Source organism: Periplaneta americana, chromosome 1, assembly GCF_040183065.1.
Source record: "Periplaneta americana isolate PAMFEO1 chromosome 1, P.americana_PAMFEO1_priV1, whole genome shotgun sequence".
Lineage (NCBI taxonomy): Eukaryota > Metazoa > Arthropoda > Insecta > Blattodea > Blattidae > Periplaneta > Periplaneta americana.
The window spans coordinates 122,245,755-122,270,638 of record NC_091117.1 but is presented as its reverse complement, the minus strand read 5'-3'; the positions used below and the strand labels follow the sequence as shown (position 1 = coordinate 122,270,638).

The 24,884-nt window shown below is 34.9% G+C and overlaps 1 long non-coding RNA gene across 1 annotated transcript; it reads left to right on the top strand.

Moving 5' to 3' along the window:
* Positions 1–12,508: 12,508 nt before the first annotated feature.
* Positions 12,509–20,070, top strand: LOC138700251 (uncharacterized). Its single transcript, XR_011332314.1, has 2 exons — positions 12,509–12,846; positions 15,113–20,070. It is a non-coding gene; the product is annotated as an uncharacterized lncRNA (long non-coding RNA).
* Positions 20,071–24,884: the final 4,814 nt, after the last annotated feature.

Below are 24,884 nucleotides of genomic sequence, written 5' to 3'. Positions count from 1 at the left end.
GAATGAGACTGTGGAGTTATATCGTATCGTAATACAAACACTGGAACGTAAACTAAACGGGGTTTGCGCTGTGACGTGAAGATAGGTCTGGTGATTATCAGCTGCACTCATCAGGGACAGATGTGCCGAAGTACTGAACGTAATGCTCGTCATTCACGTTCGTGGGCCAAATGCATTAAAGCGAAAGGACTGATATTTGAAAGTCTGCTTACAAAATAACGTATGTATTTGATGATTAATGCGGTATTTTGAATTAGCTGTTCTGTATATTTTTTAATGAATTAGTTCTTCTCAAAACCACTGCTACTTTCGTATGACTCAATCAGTTGTAACTCCTTAATGGTTGATAATTTGACCCAAGTTCTATGACATTTTATGCTCAAAATGGCCTATAGAACTGATCCCTTAAGCACTGGTCTTTAAGCTTGAATCCTTCTGTATGATTCGCATGCTCATTTACAGAATGTAACAAACATTTCTGTAACAGTATGTTAAAATTATTCTGTTTAGTTTCCATTTTCCCAGGAACCATGACCAAATTTTATGTTGTAGGAGTTGGTACTACTTCATTGTGGTGTGATGCAATCATTTATTAATAATTTGGTTGAAAATGTGATATTTACCATCAAATACTTGAAAAAAAAAAAAAAAAAAAAACTAAAATTTTCACTGGACCAGAAACTTTTGTTACACTCTGTATTTTGATTCCGTAATTTTTTTGTGTCACACCTAATTCGAAAATCTCGAGACAGCCGAGGTCGACCGAGCGAAATAGCAATGCACGTCTTAGAAAGTGAATAAATTGAACGTTTATAGAAGTAATAAATTATATATTTTCTCCATAGTCTATCGTACGGAAACACAACAGATAATCACTTTGAAGTATCTCTTAAACGTGTAGTATTTAATAGATGCTTAAAGAAATTTTAAACACAAAAAACCAAACTGTCAATACTACAGTAGCGTGCAAATTAATTCGAACACGACATATTTTTACATTTCCTGTCATTGTTGGCCTCACAGCTGCACATACCGCTTTAATTGACATCTGTAGTACGTGTAATTCCATTGTTGAAGGTCTATCGTTATTTTTTATAATATGTGACAGTTTGCTTGTCGTTTTGTACTTATAAGCATTTCAATTGTGTTGAAGACTTAATACTGCAATCCTGTGTGCATTCTGTCGTCTTCACAAATGGATACAACTTCACGAAAACGGTCTAAAATTATAACATTAGCAGAGAATTCTTCTATGACACAGAGGCAAATTGCTGCAGAATGTCACATCGGTTTGGCTACTGTTAATTCGATCATAAAACGATACAGGGAGACTGGATCCATCACACCCCAGAAAAAAGGAAACTGTGGCCGGAAAAGGAAGACTTCACCTGCAGATGATCGTTTAATTGTCAGGAAAAGTAAATTAAATCCTACACTAACTGCTGTCGACTTAACCCGCGAGTTAATGGCTACCACTGGGGCGAATATTCACGTCACAACAGTGCGGCGTAGGCTTTTGGAAGCTGGACGAAGGGCTCGTAAGCCTATTAAGAAGCAACTGCTAACCCCTGTTATGTGCAAAAACGCTTAATGTGGGCAAAATTACATCAACACTGGACAGTGAATGACTGGAAGAATGTACTTTTTTCCGATGAGTCTCATTTCGAGGTCCATGGCCACCGTGTTTCTTACGTACGGAAAGGATCCGAAAAAGTAACAGCAGCTCATCTCCAACAAGCACCCAAATACCCCCCCCTAAAGTAATGTTTTGGGGTTGTTTTACACATGAAGGGCCTGGAGCATTAATACCTATCAAGGGAATGATGAATTCTGACAAATATATTCACTTATTGGAAACCAGAATCGTACCCCAGCTGCAAAAATCATTTCCGGATGGCAGAGATGTGTTCCAACAAGACCTGGCACCATGCCATACGTGTCGAAAAACTACAGACTCCTTCAACAAGAAGAATATTCAGGTACTCCCCTGGCCAGGCAACTCACCCGACATCAACCCCATTGAGAACTTGTGGTCAATTTGCAAAAGAAGAATACAAAAAATGGATTGTTCTACAAAGGAGAAGATGATTTCTGTCCTCATTGGTGTATGGTTTCGCGATGAAGAAATGAAGAATATTTGTGGGAAATTAGTGGAATCCATGCCAAATCGTCTCAGAGCTGTTATTAGGAACAAGGGAGGCCACATAGATTACTGAGATATGTCTTAGATCCTTTTTTTTTATCCCGTTTGAGTGTTTTTGCTTAAGTAATTACGTTGTTCGGATTAATTTGCACGCTACTGTAACTATAAGTTAACAGGAACTGGTTCCAAAAATTAATTCAAAATTATTGTATTTTAATATAAACGAAGTTAAAGGTGTACGCCAGCAAACAGGTTTCGCTTAGATATTGCTTTCTAGTCGCCGTCATTCACCTCAGCAGCTTACGGAAATGTTAACTAATGCTGAGTTCTTGACAACAAAGCAATTAATCTCTTGTTCTCCAGTATGGGAGGGTGTTGTAGCTTTCAGAAATGAAATCTCATGAGCCGTAGTTTATTGGCTCACCTTATAATAAGCGCTGGAACTGTCGACCATACTTCTTAATACACATTTCAAATATTTTGAAAAGGTTTACAGCTGCTCGCTGTATTATAATACTTTAGTTTTAAAAATATAGTCATTTTTCTGTTGTGTCACTAAACGGTTTCTTCGCCTAGCAGCGTAATATTTGGTGCCCGGATGTTTGGGCCCGAGTAGAAAGTTAATAATATTTCTTAAGAAGCTCGAAAAAATTTGTACGTATGGATTATTAAATTAGCTAACATTAAGTTCAGCGGAAAATTTGTTTTTCAGAAACTTGATCCTTAAACGTTTTCAGGGGATTATCTGCAACATTATTACTCGAGGATTCATGACGTGTTTTGATATGTTCAGTACTGTCTCCATCATTATTGCAATTCACTTTAATACTTCTAGTTAATATATGCTTCCCTGCTTAGTTCGGTGTATATCATGGTGTGACCGATTGATATTAATGTTGATTTGATACACCTTTCGCTTTGAAAGAAGCCACCACAATGAGGAAATTTCGCCTCCGATCTTTTTTCACCACTATTAGATTTATCAACTACTGAAACAGATTGATTCAGTGACATTCTAATGAGGAAGAGGAGAAATAATTATGCTGAACTCGGAGAGGGTATCAATTTGCAAATACTAAATAGTAGGTATGCCGCTTAGTTACCAAAATAAACAAACTGTATAGAAGTCAATATCAATACACGAAGATGTAAATTTAGTCCACAATCACAAATACTTGATTACACTTAATAAAATAATTGATAAATAACAATTTTAACTTTCAAATGCAGTCATAAGAGCTGCAGAACCACAATCAAAAGCACTAAATAACATAAGTTACAGCAGGCTTTCATAACAATATTTACATCAATATTCTAAAGCCTTCTGTACTGTACAAATTCTGTATGTACCGGTAAACCTGCAGTCTCCTTCAATGCTAAATATCCCCATTGGCCAGATGTGCGATCACAGACTAGTTCACACATCACGAAGAATTTGGCAGTAAAAAGTATATTCGCTACATGTTAGTCTTCGTATAGGAAGTGATTTTAAATAGTCGTTATATAATCATACTATAACTGATTTATTGCTGTTGACTAAACGATTTAAGATTATGCCAATTTCTTGTCTTGTGGCCAGTTGAAAAAGCAACCAATGCTTTTTGGTAGGCTTATACACCTATATATAGGCTACCTGTTGTTATTACGAAATCCTTATCTTTTGTCTAAGGAAGGGGGGGGGGGAAGACTAAATGTTACGGGTGTGACAAAATTTTCCATTGGCATTGCGCATTCATGTAGTTTATTCAGTAACTTTGGTAATTGGTAGTTCTGCAAGAGTAGGGTATTTTTTTCTGTACCTGTAAGATTTTTAGAACAAGATTATCTATTTTTAAACTTGGATTTGCGTTTGACGAAGGACATATAGGATATTTACGGCTGTGAAAAAAAGAGTTAATATATGAAATTTCAATTATTTATTATTATTTTCTCCAAACATCTGAAAATACAACTCATTAAAGATATAGAAGGAAACAAATTCAATCACAACGTTTTACTGTTAGATTTTACTGTGACTATTTCGTTTATATGACGTCACTCCATTTTCGGCCAATGAAGTGTAATGAAATTTCGAAATCCAACCATTCACAGTCATACATCGCGATAATTTTTGCAGCTCGATTTATCACTATCAATTTATCGCATGGTCGTTCCTTCGTTTAGTCAGTATCACCAATTACATAGTCGTAAATCGACAAGCATGAATCCATTGTACTAAATAAAGTGCGAAATCCTACTTCTACATCTACATCTTCATCTTCTATTTCCACGTTCATTGTATCTAAAGAAAATTAAACTCCTTCATAACAATTGTTCATTTAATTAATGTATTAATCAGATTATTATTTTGTAATTATATTATAAAATGTTTAAATTAAATTACGGTATGATTTCAGCATATAATGAAAATATATTTCTGTTATAATAACAAGAGAAAAACGCAGTACATGTAATTAAAATTCTTAAGTGTTTCGCATTTCTCAATTGGCATTACTGAATAACATCCAATTTCTTTATTGCAGCACGGCCGACTTGATGTGCTCGCTTCGCTTCTCCTTTACCGGCCTTGACAAGTCATTTTGATCCCTGTGTTAAAGCTGTAATCGAGAAAATATGAAATTCCCGCCAGATGGCACTGACTCCCAAGGTTTACTGAGGAATGTGTGTATGGTTTCTTGTACGATTATAATTAGTAATATTGCGCTTCTTTCTATTGGTATGTGAGTTTATTGTGATATGATTCAAAATGACGTATTGCTGTGTACTATTGTGTACTTCGAATAGAAAAAAAGAGTGAATGACCAATATCGCTCCACGAATTTCTGAGTGACAGGGAAAGATGATTATATTTCGTGTCCATAATATTGTACGAAATGGAAATATAAAAATTGGAGTTGTATCCTTCGAAGAGGTGGAACAATTCAAATATTTTATTTTACTTTAGTAGGTTATTTTACGACGCTTTATCAACATCTTAGGCTATTTAGCGTCTGAATGAGATGAAGGTGATAATGGCGGTGAAGTGAGTCCAAGGTCCAACACCGAAAGTTACCCAGCATTTGCTCATATTGGGTTGAGGGAAAACTCCGGAAAAAACCTCAACCAGGTAACTTGCCCCGACCGGGAATCGAACCCAGGCCACCTGGTTTCGCGGATAGACGCGCTAACCGTTACTCCATAGGTGTGGACAAAAATTCAGATATCTTGGAGCAACAATGACAAATATAAATGGCATTCGGGAGAAAATTAAACGCAGAATAAATATGGGAATGCCTCTTATTATTCGGTTGAGAAGCTTTTGTCATCTAGTCTGTTGTCAAAAAATCGGAAAGTTAGAATGTTAATGTTATATTTTATTTAACGACGCTCGCAACTGCAGAGGTTATATCAGCGTCGCCGGATGTGCCGGAATTTTGTCCCGCAGGAGTTCTTTTACATGCCAGTAAATCTACTGACATTAGCCTGTCGCATTTAAGCACACTTAAATGCCATCGACCTGGCCCGGGATCGAACCCGCAACCTTGGGCGTAGAAGACCAGTGCTATAGCAACTCGCCAACCAGGTGAAAGTTAGAATCTATAAAAACAGTTATATTACCAGTTGTTCTGTATGGTTGTGAAACTTGGACTCTCATTTTGAGAGAGGAACAGACATTACGGGTGTTTCAAAATAAGGTTCTTAGAAAAATATTTGGGGCTAAGAGCGATGGAATTAGAGGAGAATGGAGGAAGTTACATAACGCAGAACTGCACGCATTGTATTCTTCACCGGACATAACTAGGAACATTAAATCCAGACGTTTGAGATGGACAGGGCATGTAGTATGTATGGGCGAATTCAGATATGCATATAGAGTGTTAGTTGGGAGGCCGGAGGGAAAAAGACCTTTGGGGAGGCCGAGACGTAGATGGAGGATAATATTAAAATGGATTTGAGGGCGGTGGGATATGATGATCGGGACTGGATTAATCTTGCACAGGATAGGGACCAATGGCGGGTTTATGTGAGGGTGTGGTGTGTTCCTTAAAACCCATAAGTAAGTAAGGGAAAGATGCGAAAATGGCTTAAAGTAATTTCACGCCGAGACTTTGTTCCTAAAGCAACTCCACATCATCAGTCGTTTGTAGTTTACATTTCAGGGAAGAAGATTATTCTAATAATGGGAAATTTAGACTATTAAAACCAAATGCTGTGCCAAAATATTCCCTCATTATTCTAGATATGTGACAGATATCAGAAGACCATGACGAACAGTTACTAAAACTGATCTCCCTCCACCCAAGAAACGCAAATCTTTTAGTAATATTGGTTTTTCACTATTCGAACAAGATGTTCCTAGTGGCTCAGCATCAGTTAATGACATTCCCTTGTTGCCAGCTGAAAATGACCATAAAGCGACGCAAACAGACGTTGTCAACTTTGTGGAGCTAAAAAGAAATAATTAACAGATTGCATGTGAAAATTACACAGCTTAATCAGATGTTTATTTTAGTGAGTTATTTTACGACGCTTTATCAACATCTTAGGTTATTTAGCGTCTGAATGAGATGAAGGTGATAATGCCGGTGAAATGAGACCGGGGTCCAGCACCGAAAGTTACCCAGCATTTGCTCATGTTGGGTTGAGGGAAAACCCCGGAAAAAAAACTCAACCAGGTAACTTGCCCCAACCGGGAATCGAACCCGGGCCACCTTAATCAGATGTTACAAGAGAAGCAGGATGAGATAACGAAAACAACCGAAAAACTCCAACTAATTGAAAGAGATCCGATACATAAAGAACAAGAAAATGTATGGAAAGAGGCCGATGAAGGCAGTATTCATGCAAAATTGATTCTAGATCAGCTGCTTAATCATCGAAAGAGAATACCAAACAAGAATAGGCCTATATTAGAAAATGTGTGTTCAGAAATTGAGCCGTTACTATGTAGATGCCCTCTCTTGCAATGCCAATTTGTGATGAAGACGGCCAAAACGGACTGCTAATATCATTACTGTGAAATTTGTTAGGCCGCTTCTAGATAACATTGCAGCAGCTTTAACTGAAAAGCTTGTTCCTTCGAAGAATGCGGCTTATAATCCACTGAGTCGCAAAATCTTGAAACTATGATTCTTGAATCTGCAATATCAAGTGGAATGTATCAGTGCAGTGAGTGAAATTATAAAACTCAGTACAAGTTATGGTAAATAATTACCCAAGTGATTACTTTGAAACATCGCAGTTTAGCCTAGGGGTGCTACTCAGCGAATGAACTACATATTACGCCTCTGTCATCATGTTACTTAAACTGAACAGATTACTATGTGGTACCTTCCCTGCTTTTAAACTCACGCTTTTACCATAATTAACAGAACTAAACATAATAATATTTATTATTTTCTTATTTATTATTTATAAGTGTTATTATTACTCTTTAATGATTTATTTTAATTCATACTTCTTCTGTAGGCACCAGAGCTTGGCAGACAGCGCCTCGTGGTGGAATTGAGAAATGATCCAATTACAAGATAATAACGTATTACTATTGTCAAGGCCGTATACAAAAAAGGGAAGGGAACATCAAGTCGGCCGTGATTGCAGCCATAGTGTTAGTATATATAGAGAGCGTGTATAGCTGCCAACGAGTTAGAATTTCTAATTCGTTGATAGCTGCGCAGAAGGCTACCGAGGGGAATGAACATCGAAACGCTGTCGAGTCACGTGACTTTAGGACGATCGTAGCCGATTTCTATAGACCAGTGATGTCAAAGCAAGCGCATTTTTCTGACCTTGACATCGTGCACGGGCAGAAAGCGCTAAATATGGAAAGAGGAAGGGTTGTGTATATGAATAAGAGACCTGTTAGATTAAGAAAATAGTGGTGCACAAACTTCAAACGGAACGTGACATTTTATGTCGTTATTTTTATATGGCTTCTTTCTGTTTAATATTATCTATATTGTCTGTAAAACAAAAGTACTAACACTGATGTCTTAATATTGCACTTGTGTTTTAAACCTTAATAATATAATAGAGAGTTAAGAAGGAATATTCACTTAAATTCCATAGTAGTATAATATTATACAGTATTAAGTGGATGAAACACATCATTCATAAAGAAAGTGATATTCCAAAGAAATAGATTGAGTATGATATGATAAGTTGGAATTTATATTGATGGTATCTTTAGCCTTACAAAAGTAATCAATAAACTAATCAAAACAATATTACAGTGCAAAGCAAAGTTACCTAGGTACTGTATCTGTTTTAAGTGTAACTAATATTACATAACAAAACTCTTATCGCATTATGCTTTTAAGGTGATATTTGTGAGCAACTTCCTATCATCAGAATATTAAATTATTTTCTCGAAATCTGCTGAAGCTATAGAGCTGACATTTTTACAACACATGGACACGTATCTTTTGCTTATGATGTAACAGTAGTTGCTTTGTTAATTCATTTCCTTACAAACAATTTCCATGCGAATATTTTCAAAATTTTCAATACACTATCTTCAGTAATACGTATGTACGGTATAAAATATTAAATTTACGAAAACATTCTGTAAGGCTACTAAATAAATAGGCCTATACCTGAAAATTTCACTTTTCTATAGGAAAAGTTGAGAAAATATTTCTTTTGAATAAAAAAAATCAAACTTGTGAAAAATGAGCATTAAAATTAAAACTTACATTCTTATAATGCACTTATACTTCTCAGGCAAATCTAGAAATTAACATGGATACCGGTACAGTTTTAATAAGTTCTCTTCCCTTTATCTATTGAATCAGTGCTGGCCATCCCTGAATATAGCTGGACCAAGCGGCATATACCACTTCTTTCGTCTGTCTCTTTCCGTGAAGATATTCAAAGGGAATACTGTGATTTTTTTAAACTTAGGACAATATGTGGAAATATTACTTTGTTCTTATTTTATAATGAAGTTTCACTAATTGTCCAAATTCCAATATTCGTCCGAGAATACATTATTTGTTTAACTTAATGCCCAGACAATTGAAGTTTTTATAAGACTACTGGTCTGCTTACTTCCCGATTTAATTCAGGACTTGTATTCAAAATTTTTCATATTGCTGCAGTATTTATAATGTGGTAACAGTTCATTGTATTATTGGTCTCTGTATAAAACACAATGCTGGTGAAGAATTGAAGGGAGAATATGGCCCGATGTATCATTATAAGAAGACGAACAAATTGAACAGTTACGCGTGCTTTATACAGTAGTGTATATTATCAATAATAAATATATACATATCTATATTGCACTAGTCGATGGTGGTCCTCTATAGGCCTACCTATTTTATAGGCCTATTCTTAATACCTTGTTAAATCTGAAATATTTTTCATTACCTTACTTTAGTCACTATTGAACACGACGAGACTTTACATAATTACGCAACATTTTATTTGTAACCTACAGTATAGCAATGTAAATTTTATAATTTCACTTTCTCTTCTCATCTCAACTTAAGTATTAACAGAGTTTTGCCAAACTTTTCAATTTTTTTTCAAAGTTCCATATCATTTCTTCTATGCTAGTCTGTTGTTTATTTTCAGATTGTTTTTATAAATAATGACTTCCAGAAATTTTAGCATTCTTTATATTTATTTTTTTATATTGATATGGACTTTTTGAGGGTATATAGGCCTATCACTTACTCAGGATAGGGACCAATGGCGGGCTTATGTGAGGGCGACAATGAACCTCCGGGTTCCTTAAAAGCCAGTAAGTAACCATCAGTGGCGTCTCCTGACTTTGATCTTAAGGCGTTGGCAAAGAAAAAAATTAAATAAAACATACTTTATTAACCTTTACACATTCCCTCACATTTTTTGTGAACAAATAATAGGAAAGTCATTCATAAAGGTAATTAGCGCAAATTTTCATCTAATTTTGAAACATCAGTAAAACTGAATAAAGCTGAGAGAGCAAACATCGATTGAGATAAATCTAAACAACATATAAGTATAATTAATTAAAAACCAAAAACACTAAAGCTGTCTCATTACTCACAGTTATTTGAATTCGAAATCCACTCTCCTTTCCTTCTGCAAGAATTTCTTGATTACTGCTTCGTAGAACCTGGATTTGTCCTCTCGTAAGTTGGCAAGTAATTCCTTCTCGATTGAGATAAGGCTTAAGTTAGACATCCGGTTCTGTGTTTGAGTGGAGCGGCAGTAGGTGTGGATCCTCTTCAGTGATGAGAATGACCTCTCCACAGATGACGTAGTGCAAGGAATTGTTGAGACCAGCAATGCTAATTTGTATATTTCCGTAAATCCACTCATTAAATTCATGTCCAATAGATAATTTACAATTTGAATTGGCGTTTTGTCCGTCCCTTCATTAGAAGCATACCATACGTGAAGTTCATTCTGGAGTTTGCTTACATTAAAAACACTGCCATAAATATTTTGCACTCTATTTAATAAATCATTAGGAAAGTTTTCTCTTTTATTGAAGTGGGCCATTTTTGTTGGATTTATAAAATTAAAATACTGTAGCTTTTCAAATGATGCAAATCTAATTGTTAACTGATTGCTAACATTATCAATGATTTCGAAATAAAGTCGCTTGAAATAATCTCGCTGTGACTCAGTGTTCAATCTCCTCTTTTTTACTTCAATCACCTCTTCATCTTCCACAGTATCATGAATAGAAGACCACACTGCTTCGAAATTCTCTCTTTCCTTTTGCAGCTGCTGTTGAAATTCTGTAATTTTACTACTGGCATACAAAATATAAACATTTTTAAACTGGAGTATAGTGAACAAAACATCCGAAAAAGCAAGTAGGTTAGATAGAATCTTTATTAAAAATATGTTCTGGAAATCCTTGAGGAAGCTAGAAAATCCATTTGCGGTCATTGCAGTTATATGATCAAAGTTTCCACTTTCCTTAACATGTTCAAAGAACATTATCAACGCTTCTCTATTCTCACTGACTGTATGGATAAGTCTAGAGGTAAAATTCCATCGGGTATTAGACAATGATGGTAACTTTCGGGACATGAATGCTGAAAGCTCATGTAACCTCTTAGAAGAACGAGAAAAAAATGTAGGCAGTGATTTAAGACCGGAAAAAAATACTTTTAGGTCCTTGTTACCTTCTAATGATTGTTGAAGTACTAGGTTCATAACATGAGCATAGCAGTGCGTAAAGAGAGCTTTAGGATATTTTTCCAAAACTTTGCTTTGAAGTCCATTGAGGTGACTACTCATCACGGCAGCACCATCATAATATGTTTGAGCGACTAGTTTATCCCCACAGTTATATTGTTCCATTACTTCATTGATATGATCAAAAAGAGCTGCTGCAGTTCTGTCAGCGCTCACGTCACGAAACCCAAGAAACCGTTCTACTACTTTCTTCTGTGAAACTGGAAAATAACGAAATACAGTTTTACATCTGATGTTTCATCAAGCATAATAGCCACAAAATCTGTATTCTGGATTTCGTTGTAGATTTCATCCCTCAGAACATCGGCTACTGAATTGATTAAATCATTTTGAATGTTTGCCGAAGTACCGCGGAAAACTGTAGACGTTAGTAAATGTTCTTTCAATGGTGAATCGAACTCGGCACTTGCAAGAAGAAATTCCACGTAATTTCCTTTGTTTATAGATTCTGAACTTTCCTCGTGACCTCGAAATGACTGTTCCTGATTCGCTAAATAGCAAACAGCATTAATCAATCTCTTTAATATTTCCCTGTTCTTTTTCGCTTTTTCGTTATGCAGTTCTATTTCAACCTTTCGTTGAGAATCCAGAAGAACGTCAATTCTAGTAGGGGATGCAATAAATCTGTTGAACGTTAAAAAACTAGAGAGATGAATTTCTGACTCACTATGTTTCTTCACAGCAGTATTAAGGTGATTTAAATCACCATACCCTTGCTGATTCCAAACAGTTTTCTTTGTTGAGAATAACAAACATGTCCAACAATAAAATCTGTTCACTACATCACAGCCGCAGAGCCAGCTTGAAATCTCATATAGCTCTTTCCGAAAATGTCTCTCAAACCCCCTTCCAGTTCCAGTAGCACCACATTTGCCCTTTACAGACGTTGATATTATTAAATTAGGACATGGTCTGCAGCTGTCAACAACTTGTTTTTTCTGTGCGTAAGGAAGCGATGAAAAAGGACTATGTAATAGTTTTTGTACAATGCTTTCACTAGCCATCTTAAAACGATACGCAACATCAGCGATAACTGCTCATGCCGGTACTGACGTCAGCGTGTGGCGTTGGAAGTAGTTTCAACACTTGCGTTTGGAGAGAGGAATGACTCCTTTCTGTGATTGGGCGTTCTATAGGAGGCGTGTCTAATAAACTTACTGGATTGTTGGATACTTACATAAGAAAGCATAGTCTCGTCTACAACGATTTTGGTCACTTCACGGCTTACTGCGTGACTGTCTATAATGTTGAATTGGTGAATATTGAATAACTTACGTGATTTGAAATGGAAGATGTTAAGGAAGTTATTCCAGTATTATGTGATGTATGCGATAAAACTTTCACAAAAAAGTATAATTTATACAGACATTGTAAGAAAGTCCATGGTTTTAAAACTGGAGGCGGAGAAAAATGTAACGAGTGTAACGAACATTTCAGCACGTTGGCCTTGCTCCGAACTCATCATGTAGTTAATCACGGATTTGAAGAAAAAAAACTCAGTTTGAAATTTACATCACGACAGGGTGCGTTATGTTTATTTGATTACAAGCAACAAGTCATGCTAAAGAAAAAAAAAAGGTATTGTTTATTTAACGAGGCTCACAACTGTAGAGGTTATATCAGCGTCGCCGGATGTGCCGGAATTTTGTCCCGCAGGAGTTCTTTTACATGCCAGTAAATCTATTCACATGAGCCTGTCGCATTTAACCACTTAAATGCCATCGACTTGGCACGGGATCATGCTAAATAGGTTTAGGATTACCTAGTGTAAAACTGGCCGGGAAAATTTCAGTTTACGGATTCCTTACAGACAGTTAAGTATATATATATATATATATATATATACATCTTAAAACGCTAAAAAGAGCAGATTTACCTGCGTTTGTCGAATTCACATCATCATGCTTACGAAAAGACACGTTTCAGTGCCAATAATTTATTTTTTGTGCAGAAGGTTGGAATTTTGAAAGAAGAGAGAAAGGAAGGAATCCTTGTTCTGAAATTTGTCACATACAAGGAAGGTTATTAATGAAAAAATTTATTGACAAGCCATGCCATTATTTGCAGTTTTTTTTTTTTTAAATAGTCCTATACAATTTCCTAGATTTGGGATCTCCTGTTATTATAATTAACTTACTTTTTTTTTTGTAGTACAAAAACTATCTTTTAAGGAAACGGAAAAAAGAACAAAATTCTGAAGTATAATTGTAATAACCTACTTCCTTTGTGAAAAACCCACAGATGTTTTGTTCATTTTAAGTACTTGCATTTAATAATTCCAGTAAAGTTTAAAGATGTGATGTTATTCAAAATGATTGGTATTTTAAATATTCATGTGCATGTGGTAGATATTGCTGTTTCATGATAGTCACGTAAGTGATATTTCACACTAGATTTCTTGATAGAGATATACCTAGATCTTAGTGTTATTAGATACAAGAACATATTACTTAATATATATTATGCTTAAACTTTAACTTATTACTATGATGTACCTAAGTACATATGGAGTTTCAGTGCAGTAATTCTGCTTTTCCATATGGTGAAGAATTGCTAGAACAGAGAAAAATTCTCTCCGGCACTGGAACTCGAGCCCGGGTTTCCATCTTTACGTGCTGGCGCTTTATCCACTAAGCCACACTGGATTCAATTTCCGATGCCGGATTGAATTCCTCTCATTTTAAGTTTTACCTACTGTGAATTTTTCTCTGTTCTACCAATTCTTCACTATATGGAAAGACAGAATTACTGCACTGAAACTCCATATATATTTCGGTACATCATGGTAATACGATAAAGTTTAAACAATCACTTTGTGATTCAAGACAGCACCATGTTCTATCAGACCCGCACCACATAGACACTCATACTGAGTACACCTCTGTAGCCTACTTATGGTTGGACATTATGTCTACTGTCACACATACTGTGACACGGTACACAAGGGTGAGCCATCAAAGGGTAACACAGTAGGTAGAACTTAAAATGAGAGGCATTCAATCTGGCATCGGAACTTGAATCCGGTGTGACTTAGTGGATAAAGTGCCAGCTGGAAACCCGGGCTCGAGTCCCGGTGCCGAAGAGAATTTTTCTCCATTCTACCGAGTCTTCACCATATTAAACTTTAATGTCAAGAACAAAAATTAAAGAATTAAAATGCTAGTCATAGGACTTTATGTAAAGATGAAGTTACCTTATAGAAATTATAATTTTATTAATGCTAAAGAAACCCGAATAGTGGAAAATTAAGACTTGTCAACAATGTGTCCGCAACTTTTATATAGGACTACCACTTTTTGACATACGAGTATTCATAATACACAAAGTTCATTATAAGCTGGGAATTATCCCCGAAACAAAAAAAAAAATCCTCTTTTGAGGTTCCATCATATAGTAATTTTATAGGCCTAACTCACAAACACTGGCGTAATATTGGATTAACATCATTTACTTTCACAAAACATGGTACTATTTTCGACTTGTGATTTTAATATCATTTTTCAATGGTAATTTATGATAGAATGTGTCATCACACTCAGTTACTTTCCTGAGTTCTTGAAATATAATTTGAAGGAGCATTAATGGATGGTTTAAAGACGTGTCCAAGGACTGAATGAACATCTGTGATCTTTCTCTAAAAATAACTGTTGAATTTTCATTGACCTATGCTAAAAATATTCAATCACTCAGTGCTCTGACCAGGACCTTATTTCTATTCTGGTAATGGCACCCGTAAGACATTAATACAATAATTTTATTTTTCTAAACTATTACAATTTATTTTTACAGAGTTCTCTATTTGGAAAGCAAATGAAGAAAAGGAAAAGAGAGCACACTTCGTCACGCATACAGGTGCTAAGAGATTAGTTGATGGCACAATCAGATGGTATTATGTCTGCCATCGTTCAGGGACATTTCAAAGTAAAGGAAAAGGTTCACGACAACTGAAGTCACAGGGGAGCTGCAAAATCGGACATTCCTGTCTGGCGACAATGGAGGTGACAGAAAATCTCAATGCAGAAATTCACGTGACATATTTTAGTGCACATTATGGACATTCCTTTGATGTGGCTCACTCTTTACTAAGTGCTGAGGAAAAATCATCAATAGCAGGCAAACTTGCTGAAGGAGTGCCATTGCAGACGGTTCTTGACCACATTCGAAATGCAGCAACTGGAGACTTGGCACGCATTCACATTGTCACAAAACTAGATCTTCATAACATTATGGCAAGTTTTAATATTAATCATTCTGAAAGACTACATCAAAATGATAAGGTCAGTGTACAATATTGGGTAGAAGAGATGAGAAATAAAGTGAGCAACCCAGTAATATATTTCAAACACCAGGGTTTACCTGATGAATTAGGTGAGCTTAGACAAGAAGACTTCATGATTGTATTGATGACTGAACCTCAGAGGGGCCTTTTGAAAAGACTAGGCACAGAAAAAATATGTATTGATTCCACACATGGAACTAATCTTTATGATTTTCAACTTACAACTCTTGTTGTAATTGATGAATTTGGAAGCTCGTTTCCTTGTGCGTATTGCATTAGCAATAAAGTCGATACCATATTTATGTCCTCCTTTTTCAGAGCTCTTAAGAATGTTATTGGCTTGTTAGAATGTAAAGTGTTTATGTCTGATGATGCATCAGCTTATTACAATGCGTGGGAATGTGTCATGGGAAAAGTGGAGAAACGTCTTCTATGTACCTGGCATGTGGACAAAAACTGGAGACAAAATATTCAAAAACTGATTCCAGGTAAAGAGTTAAAGGCACTTGTATACAAAACTGTCCGCACTCTTCTTGAAGAAACAGATACCATGAAGTTTGAGAAACTCCTCAGTGCATTTTTGGAAGAAATGAATGAACCGGATACCTTCTTATTCAGAAATTACTTTCACAATCATTATGCTCAAAGATCGGAAGTTTGGGCATACTGCCATCGTATTTACATAGGGATTAATACTAACATGTACCTTGAAGGTTTACACAGAGTTATTAAATATTGTTATTTGGAGGGAAGAGTTAATAAGAGACTAGATAAATTAATAACTGCGCTGTTGAAACTAACAAGAGACAAACTGTTTGATCGGTTGATAAAGCTCTGCAAAGGGAAAGTTACTCAAAAGATAGCAACAATTCATAAGAAACATCAGTTGGGCAAACTTATTCCAGCCATTGCTATATGTAGCACTGAAGCTGGAAGAATGTGGAGAGTAAAATCACAGTCGCTCCAAAACACATGGTATCATGTTCTAAAAAACGAAAACTCCAACCAATGTGACTGTAAACTAACTTGTAAGTCTTGCAATACTTGTATTCACACATATGCATGTAGTTGCACTGACCATGTTGTAAACTTTAATATGTGCAAGCACATACATGCAGTAATATCCACGAGTGAAGATACAAAAATAATTCAGGATCAAGATATAGTGGCAGAAAAACAGGAGTCAGAACCTTCTGCTGATGACCCGCAAGACCTTCTCCAAGACATACAGGATTTTACATCCTCAGTTGCTCACGAGGTTCGTCATAATCCAAAGCAAACAACTGTAATTCAGATGACTGAATCACTCCTTGTCCAATTGAAAACAACCGAGTTCGATGTCACACAATTAAAGACAATGGAAGACTCTCTTTCAAAGCTCCTGAATGTTGACCAACAGAAAAACCAAGGAAATAGTATCAAGTTAAATACACCACATAATAAGCAAATAGAAAAACAACGGAGATATTTTTCAACTAAGAGACAGCGTGTAAAACAAAACACATGTGATACATTGACAAAACCAACAGAGCTTCAAAAAGATAATATTGAAGAGATGTTATTGAACCCTTCCAGCAGTATTGTAAATATACACAGTGATTTTGATCACACATATTGATTCTTTCATTGTCGCTGCTATTATTTCATTTACTGTAGTAGTTCCTGTAAGAAGAATTGAATTTATATGATGGATACAACATTATAGAGTAGATGTTATAAGACTAGTTAAGTCATCAAAAGCAATATTTAGTTGTAGTTTCAAAACAAATCTCTTTTTTTTTTTAGTGCACAATTGCTTCAGTTATGTATAATCTTCTAATAGAAATTGAAATATTAACGTATATGTCATTTTAATTGTATAAATGTCATTGTATTTTTTACTTGATTATGTATATAATTTCTTATCCATATGACGGACTGCCATTTGTGAAAATTAATTGTGTCAAACATGAGTGGTAACAGTGTGTGTGTGTGTGTGTGTGTGTGTGTGCGCGTGCGTGTACACTCTTATGTTTTACAAGATCTGCATTGAGGGCAAATGATTTCTTGCAACTGTAACACTCACATGTTATGATTGCTTTATTGGTATGATATGTGTATGATCTTTCACATTTCCTTTACAGAATTGTTTATTGATATAGTAAAAATAGTGCCTATGTGTTTTATAGGATATTATCTACATGGATGTACCAAGAATTACATTTTCAGCATATGTGCTTTTGTTTAAGGAGACACTTACGTGCGTTTTAAATCTTTTACAATTTTCATCCAAAATATATTAATTTTATACTACATAAACATGCCTACAATACTATTATCTGTACAAAATTTGGTGCCATTAGGGCTAATAGTTTTGAAATTATATTTTTGAAATTTATTTTATATTGACATCACTAAAAAGGCTCCTTGCGTCACAATTTTTAGTTTATATTAGCTCAAAAGCTTCAAAATAGTCATGGGAACATGAATTAATTAACTTTTGAGCTCGGTCTAAATAGAGAGTCACAGTAAATTTTTAAGTGGATTTTCTTAATTTTTCATCATTATTTCACCATAGTGTCCCCTTAAATCAACTTATTCTCACTGCTGAAAAGCCTTATTTGTATAATACAGTTTAATCTACGACGTAAGTTAATGTTTAATGTTATCAGGATTAAATACAGAGAACACAAAAAAGCTGAAAAAAAACAGTAAGCAGAAAGGACACTGATATCTGGATGTTGGGGTGTATAGAGATTTAAGAGTATGTTATACGAAAGAAATTCTATATTGAGATGGAGCTATGACTTTATAGCTAAAAATTACTTCCTTTATAGTATTTTCTTACTTTTCCTGTATTGTATTTATTTACATTCCATGGTATTCGTACATTGATCCACAGCTAGAATATAGAACATGTCAAACGAAAAAAAAAAAAATAGTATTAGTATAAAGTCTTAATTATAGTCACAGTCTAGTTGAAATATATACAGAAGAGTTTTCCAATATAGTCTACTAGTACAACACAAAGTTTTAGTATCAATATTTAATACAGCACAGAAATATTCATGAAGCGTTGTTGAATGTCATGAATACAGCTACAGAATAGAATGCATGAGAAATTAGGGAGGTACTTTTTAAATTTTACTCTAAATAATCTTATGTTTCGAGTTTCATTTTTTATATCCATAGGGAGGCTATTAAAAATGTTTACTGCCATATAACGCACTCCTTTTTGACAGCGCAATATTAATAACATTAGAGTTACTGTCTCTAACGTACTATAGTTCAAAAAATTCTTGCAACAGCCTAATCGCAACGCATGCTGAGCTTGGTTTTGAGGTTATTTATTCTCATTTTTCCAGTATAAAATGTTACTGAAATGCAAACCACGAAATTTAGTTGTGACCAATTATTTTTGATAAGTCTGTCTAATGTGTCAGAGGTTAATTTTGAAGTGATTTTAAATTTAATTGTGTTAGTCTTATTAATGTGTAATAGTTTATTGTTGCGAACCAGTCAGATTTTAAATATAATTATTTCTGATATATATAAATGTGGCAAAATTGTTGTCTGTAATTATGATATATGTGGCATCTGGAAATAGAAGGCACATAAGATAACCTGTCTCCTTCATTAATGGACCAAGATCATTTACGAAAATTACAAGAAGAAGCCCTAATGTACACATTTGTGTAACTCCATTATGAACATTTCCTCACATTGAAATAGATTTAAGGAGATATGATTGAAACCATTGGTATGCTATGTATTTAGTTCCATTGTATTGTAATTCCTGTAGTAGAATTTGAAGATATATACAATTAAAGGCTTTAGAGAGATCACAAAATATCCCTCCTATTTGTAATCTTGTATTAAATGCTTCCAGAATTTTATCAGTTAAATTAAATGTTTCTTGCTCGATTGATTTATTCTTCCTATATCTCAATATTGTTCGGGGATGATAATGTAGTACCTATCAAGATGATATATCCTCTTATACATAAGTTTTTCGAAGACATCTGAGAAAATTTGTAGAAAGGATATAGGCTTGTAATTTGTGGGAGTGGTTTTGTCTCATTTTTTGATAAAGGGATAACAATTGAATATATCAATGTCCCTGGAAATTAATAATTTTAATTATTTCTCGTGAATTTGTTGAAAAAATTTGTGTATATGACAAAGATGTAGGAAGAGCCACTTCTAAGAAATCTATGGTATAATAGTAATATTATTATTATTACCATTATTGTTTTGTTGTTAAGCTGTTGGATGTACAGGTTATTAGTTGTTGGGAGGAAGTGATGGTTGAATATGTTTGCGATTTCTGTTGTATCTGAGGTTTCTGTATTAGCCTATTTGGTACAAGAGTATAGCTTGTTTCCTTACTTCTAAACTTTCCGCATTCTTTTCTAATTATATTCCAAGGTGTTTTAATTTTGTTATCTTAGTTTAGAAATATTTTGTTAAAATAAATAATTTTTTTAAAGTGAGCTTTTAATTTGGGATTATTACTATTAATTATACTTTGAATATACATAGTCCTCTTAGGTACATAGCCATCTCCTTAAATTTGGGAGAGGGGCATCATAAATTTTTAGAGGAGGAGACAAGTAATGTGTCACATTTTCTATAACAACGTTATGTTGCTTATTATTTGCCTTTTACTCTTTCATCCAACCAGAACTGTTAAAAACATGCAATCGCAATGGGAAACATACAGGTACGAAAATAATTAAACGAGGAAAATTGTGAAATATACGTACATTAAACGAAATGAATGAAGAGATACCTGTAATGAATCTCTGAAGAATAATAAGAAGTAAATTCAAATCAAATTTAAGAAAAACGAAGTAATAAAAACATAAATTGTAAAAGAAATTGATGCACAGGATTAGTTTAGAAGCTGTTAAAAACAACTGTATTTGGCAATATTAAATTGGAGAAAAAAGTAAAGATGCTCATAGGAAAGGAGAAAACAGCCTATTTAATAACACTTCGAAATATAATAATTTTTTGTAAAATTTAAAACAAACATCCATATCCTTATTGAGGTCCTTATAACTTAATTGTTTAATCAACCATCCGAAGACAGATTGGAACTTCATAAATGACACAAATAAGGCATCATTCATAAGGCAATTAAGCCAGGACATAATAGGGTAGGGTGGCCAATTTCTTCCCCCCTCAGTGACCAGTAACATATTTCACTAATCACACTTAAAATGTATACAAACAATTATTGTTCTTCCTCTGACACGTTATCAAGTGAGTTACACTGCCAGGTAATAAATGTACAATACATATCAGCCAGAACCTCAATCAGAGGGGTGTAACTTGATATTATATACTTTCGGAGCACTGTGTTTCCTTGATTATGGTATGGTTAATTACATTTTAAGATTTTTTTTGGGCTGCCTCCAACAAATTTGTGAATATGGAGTCATTTCTTATTTCCTGTAACTGCCTATGATGCAATTAGGTCTAACGAGACCCAAATCTGCTGTAATATTAATATTTTTTCCTTACAGACTCAAACTATCCCAGCACTTTACAAATGACATGGCTTCAGTGAAAAAAAAAGAAACACTGAGACTGCATATCTCATTAAGCATTCCAAGTGCTTCTAATTTCTCAGTCTCTAACAAGGGTAGAAAAGAAATTATATTTCTCAGACATTATAACTTGAAGTGACTGAGGTGACCCCTCCATTATTGTCTCATTAACCTTTTTAAAGATATGCGTTGATAAATTTCATCAAGGCTTTTCTTGAAAACACAGCTGCTTACAAATATCAAAGAAGAGCTATACTTCAGGGATTGCTCCAATAATTGAAAGAAGCTGGTGACTGAAGGATTGAAGAAATAGGATGTGGCATTGAGATCTCTCTCAATTAAAACTTGCACATCTCCAGACCTACCTTTCATTTTTTATGCTTCCAATTCCTAAACTCTGTTTTGATCAATGCTGAGTGAGTGTTCAGAGGGAAATTTTCTACATATTATGCAATATGCAGCATTATTTATAACGGAGTACTCAAGCCAGTCCCTCATCTTTTCTCCTTGTCAAGGAGGAGGTACGCAAAGGCTGAGGCTTAGTGTGCTTATCACTCCTATTCTGTGAATGATTGTGTAGCTGAAGAGCCGCGCTCCTGTACGAGTACAGCACGCCGCACTGTGAACTTACCTGGGCTGTGGTTTGGATGATGATAATAATGTGAATTAATAATGCCAGAATGAGTCCGAGGTCCAACACCGAAAGTTAGCCAGCAATTCTGCTTTAATTGATTGAGGGGAAATCCCGGAAAAAGCCCCAACCAGGATTTGAACCCGAGCCCGCTCATTACACTGTCAGATGTGCTAACCATTATTCCACAGCGGTGGACGTCCCATGTCTTACACCAGGAATAGAGAAAAGCGGAGCTATGGCCTCTGAGACAATGACTGGACAGGCAGAAAGGTAAGGTTGAGTAAGTTCACTACTATTAAGATCTTCAAGTGCGTGAGAAAGAGTGGAATATTTATTTATTTATTTTCATTTCTGTATTCTGAATAATGCTGGGCAAACTGACACTGACGTTAGGTATGACTGAACTTTCAGCTTCTGCACTCAAGTCCTTGGAAGTATCCAAAGATCCACTATTTCTACTTGTGATTGACTCTGGGGCTGGTGCTGTTATTTTCTCAGAAAAAGAAAACTCAGGATTGATTTCTGTTTTGAACTCATTGTGAAATGTTTTGGCTAACTTGATCGAAAGAAAGAAGAAAGAGCAGGCAATTTCCTATTTGTAGGTTATAAGGTATAGTAAACACATTATTATCACTGTAGGAGAAAAAAAAAAAGTAAGATTATTATGTCCAGATAGCACAAGGTAAAATAGTAAAATATTAGAACATATTTGGATCATATGAGGAAAGCACAAAATAGGAAAGATTGAAGAACGCTGGTTTGCAGTGAAACACCTGCCCATGTGCATAACACTTATGTAGGTATGTAATGGAACATACAATATCTGGTGTATATTTCTCTTTTTTTTTTTTTTGAGGGGGTGAGGCCCAAAGACTTGCACTGCAGCCTAAAACTTATTGTGTTTCTGAATTTGATGTTTTCTTATTTGCATCACCACTGTGTTGTTTTCATATATTTTGATACCTTACAGTTGGAATTAAAACAACAGAAAATAATACTTTTTTTAAAATATCTGAACTGAAGAATATTTCATAGTATGAAATAATTAAGAATAATAACTATAATGCAATAAGCTTATGACATCTAATCCGCCATGACGTGAATAAAGATTGATGAAATAAATAAATAAATAAATAAATAAATAAATAAATAAATAAATAAATAAATAAATAAATAATGCAATATTACCAATAAACAAAAGAATAATGACTGTAATTTTATAAATTGAATGAACTGAATAATCATTCAACTACTTATGAACATTATTTCACCTTAAATGGGTCACCACAGCCCATTCCAAATTTACAAATAAATCGAAACACTGATAAAGAAGGGTACGCGGGAATAACGATATGAAGTTTCGAGAAAAACGAATTTTAATACTTTTTTATGTGTGTATTTAATAGAAATTGACGTAGTGGAACGATTATTTCTTATTACTAGCTAGACCACATGATAGTACTTCCTTTCCACTATAATATGGCATTATTAACTCAATTTCGATTTTTGATGGACCATGACCGTTTTTCCCGAATACCCTTCCATTCCTTTCACATTTAGGGAGGCCCTCTACACTCCCCTGGCTACTGGGCTGCTCTTAAGTTCATAAGGGATTTTTATGCCTTGCGTAATCCATTGGTTATAGATGTGTTGGAATTTTTATAATTTTATTATAGATTCAAAGATATTTAAGAATGTATTTTGAAACGCATCGAATTTACTATTCATGTCATCGTTATATCCTGATTCTCAGGTTTCATATTATAACTTCGATTCAAAGTGCTTTAAATATTCTTCATTTATGACAACCAAACTTTAGACTGGTGTTTTGTTGCAACAAGATTATTGTGCATTGTTACTGGTTGGGCATCATGGCCTGAAAGAGCATTTATAATGGAAACTATACAGTACCATAACTTTCTAATCTACCCTTTCATAAAATTATATAATGAATTGCAAAAATCGATCTTTTTTTTTTCCAGTTGGAAAGTTCCTTTCTAGTGTTCTCAGTAAGATAGTATTTCAGTTTCCGTAAAACATGTAGGCCCACTTGTGTTTTTAACATGTAGACTGTGTTATACATTTTCTATTACCAATAAGGAAATGTTGGAAGTATCCAGAGAGCAACCTGCATAAACCTCTTGTTTCATTCTAATTCTGCAACACAGAGTTCTAAATCTGCTCTCTGCTAAATTTTGAAAAGCTATTATCATTATTGAAATTTATATAATTTCTAACAAATACAGAGTGTTTAAAAAATACTGGGCATAATTTCGGATATGTATTTCCCACATGTAGACAATCAAAATAGTTCATTACAACATGTGTCCGGAAATGCTTTATTTCCGAGTTATGGCTTTCACAACATTGAAATTCACCGGAACATTTTTCTTTCCGCAGGTCGTTGTCATTACAGAAGATGTTCAAAATGTCCACATCCTGCTTGAATACAGAACTCACATAGATGTCTCATTGACCTGCTGGTGACAGGGCCTGTACACGTTGCAAATGATAAGGATACAATTGATACTCTTTCAACAGTCTCCAGACAGTCGTATGAGGAACATTGATTTACAACGCTACCCTTCGTGTGCTGATAGAAGGAGTCATGTTCACAGCCTCCAGAATCTCCTCCTATACTTCTGGAGTTATAGATCTTGGTCGTCCTCTTCCCAAACCAGGAGAGTTAAATTTTCCACAGTTGCACAGACGGTAATGGAGACGTACAAATGTCTTCCGATCTGGACATTGTCGCTGTGGGTACCTATCCTGGTACAAACGACGAGCCAGCGCAGCATTGCCGTCCGCCTTACCGTACATGAAGTGTATCTCTGCCAGCTCTTGATTTGAATACATGTCACACAGTCTAACGCCTACATAACACTGAATGTAACCTTCGCCTCGGAATGAACTGTCAGAGTGCCCTCTTAATGTCTCCTTTGACGGCAACGATCTGCGGAAAGAAAAACGTTCCGGTGAATTTCAATGTTGTGAAGGCCATAACTCGGAAATAAAGCATTTCCGGATACATGTTGTAATGAACTATTTTGATTATCTACATGTGGTAAATACATACCTGAAATTATGCCCCGTATTTTTTAAACATTCTGTATA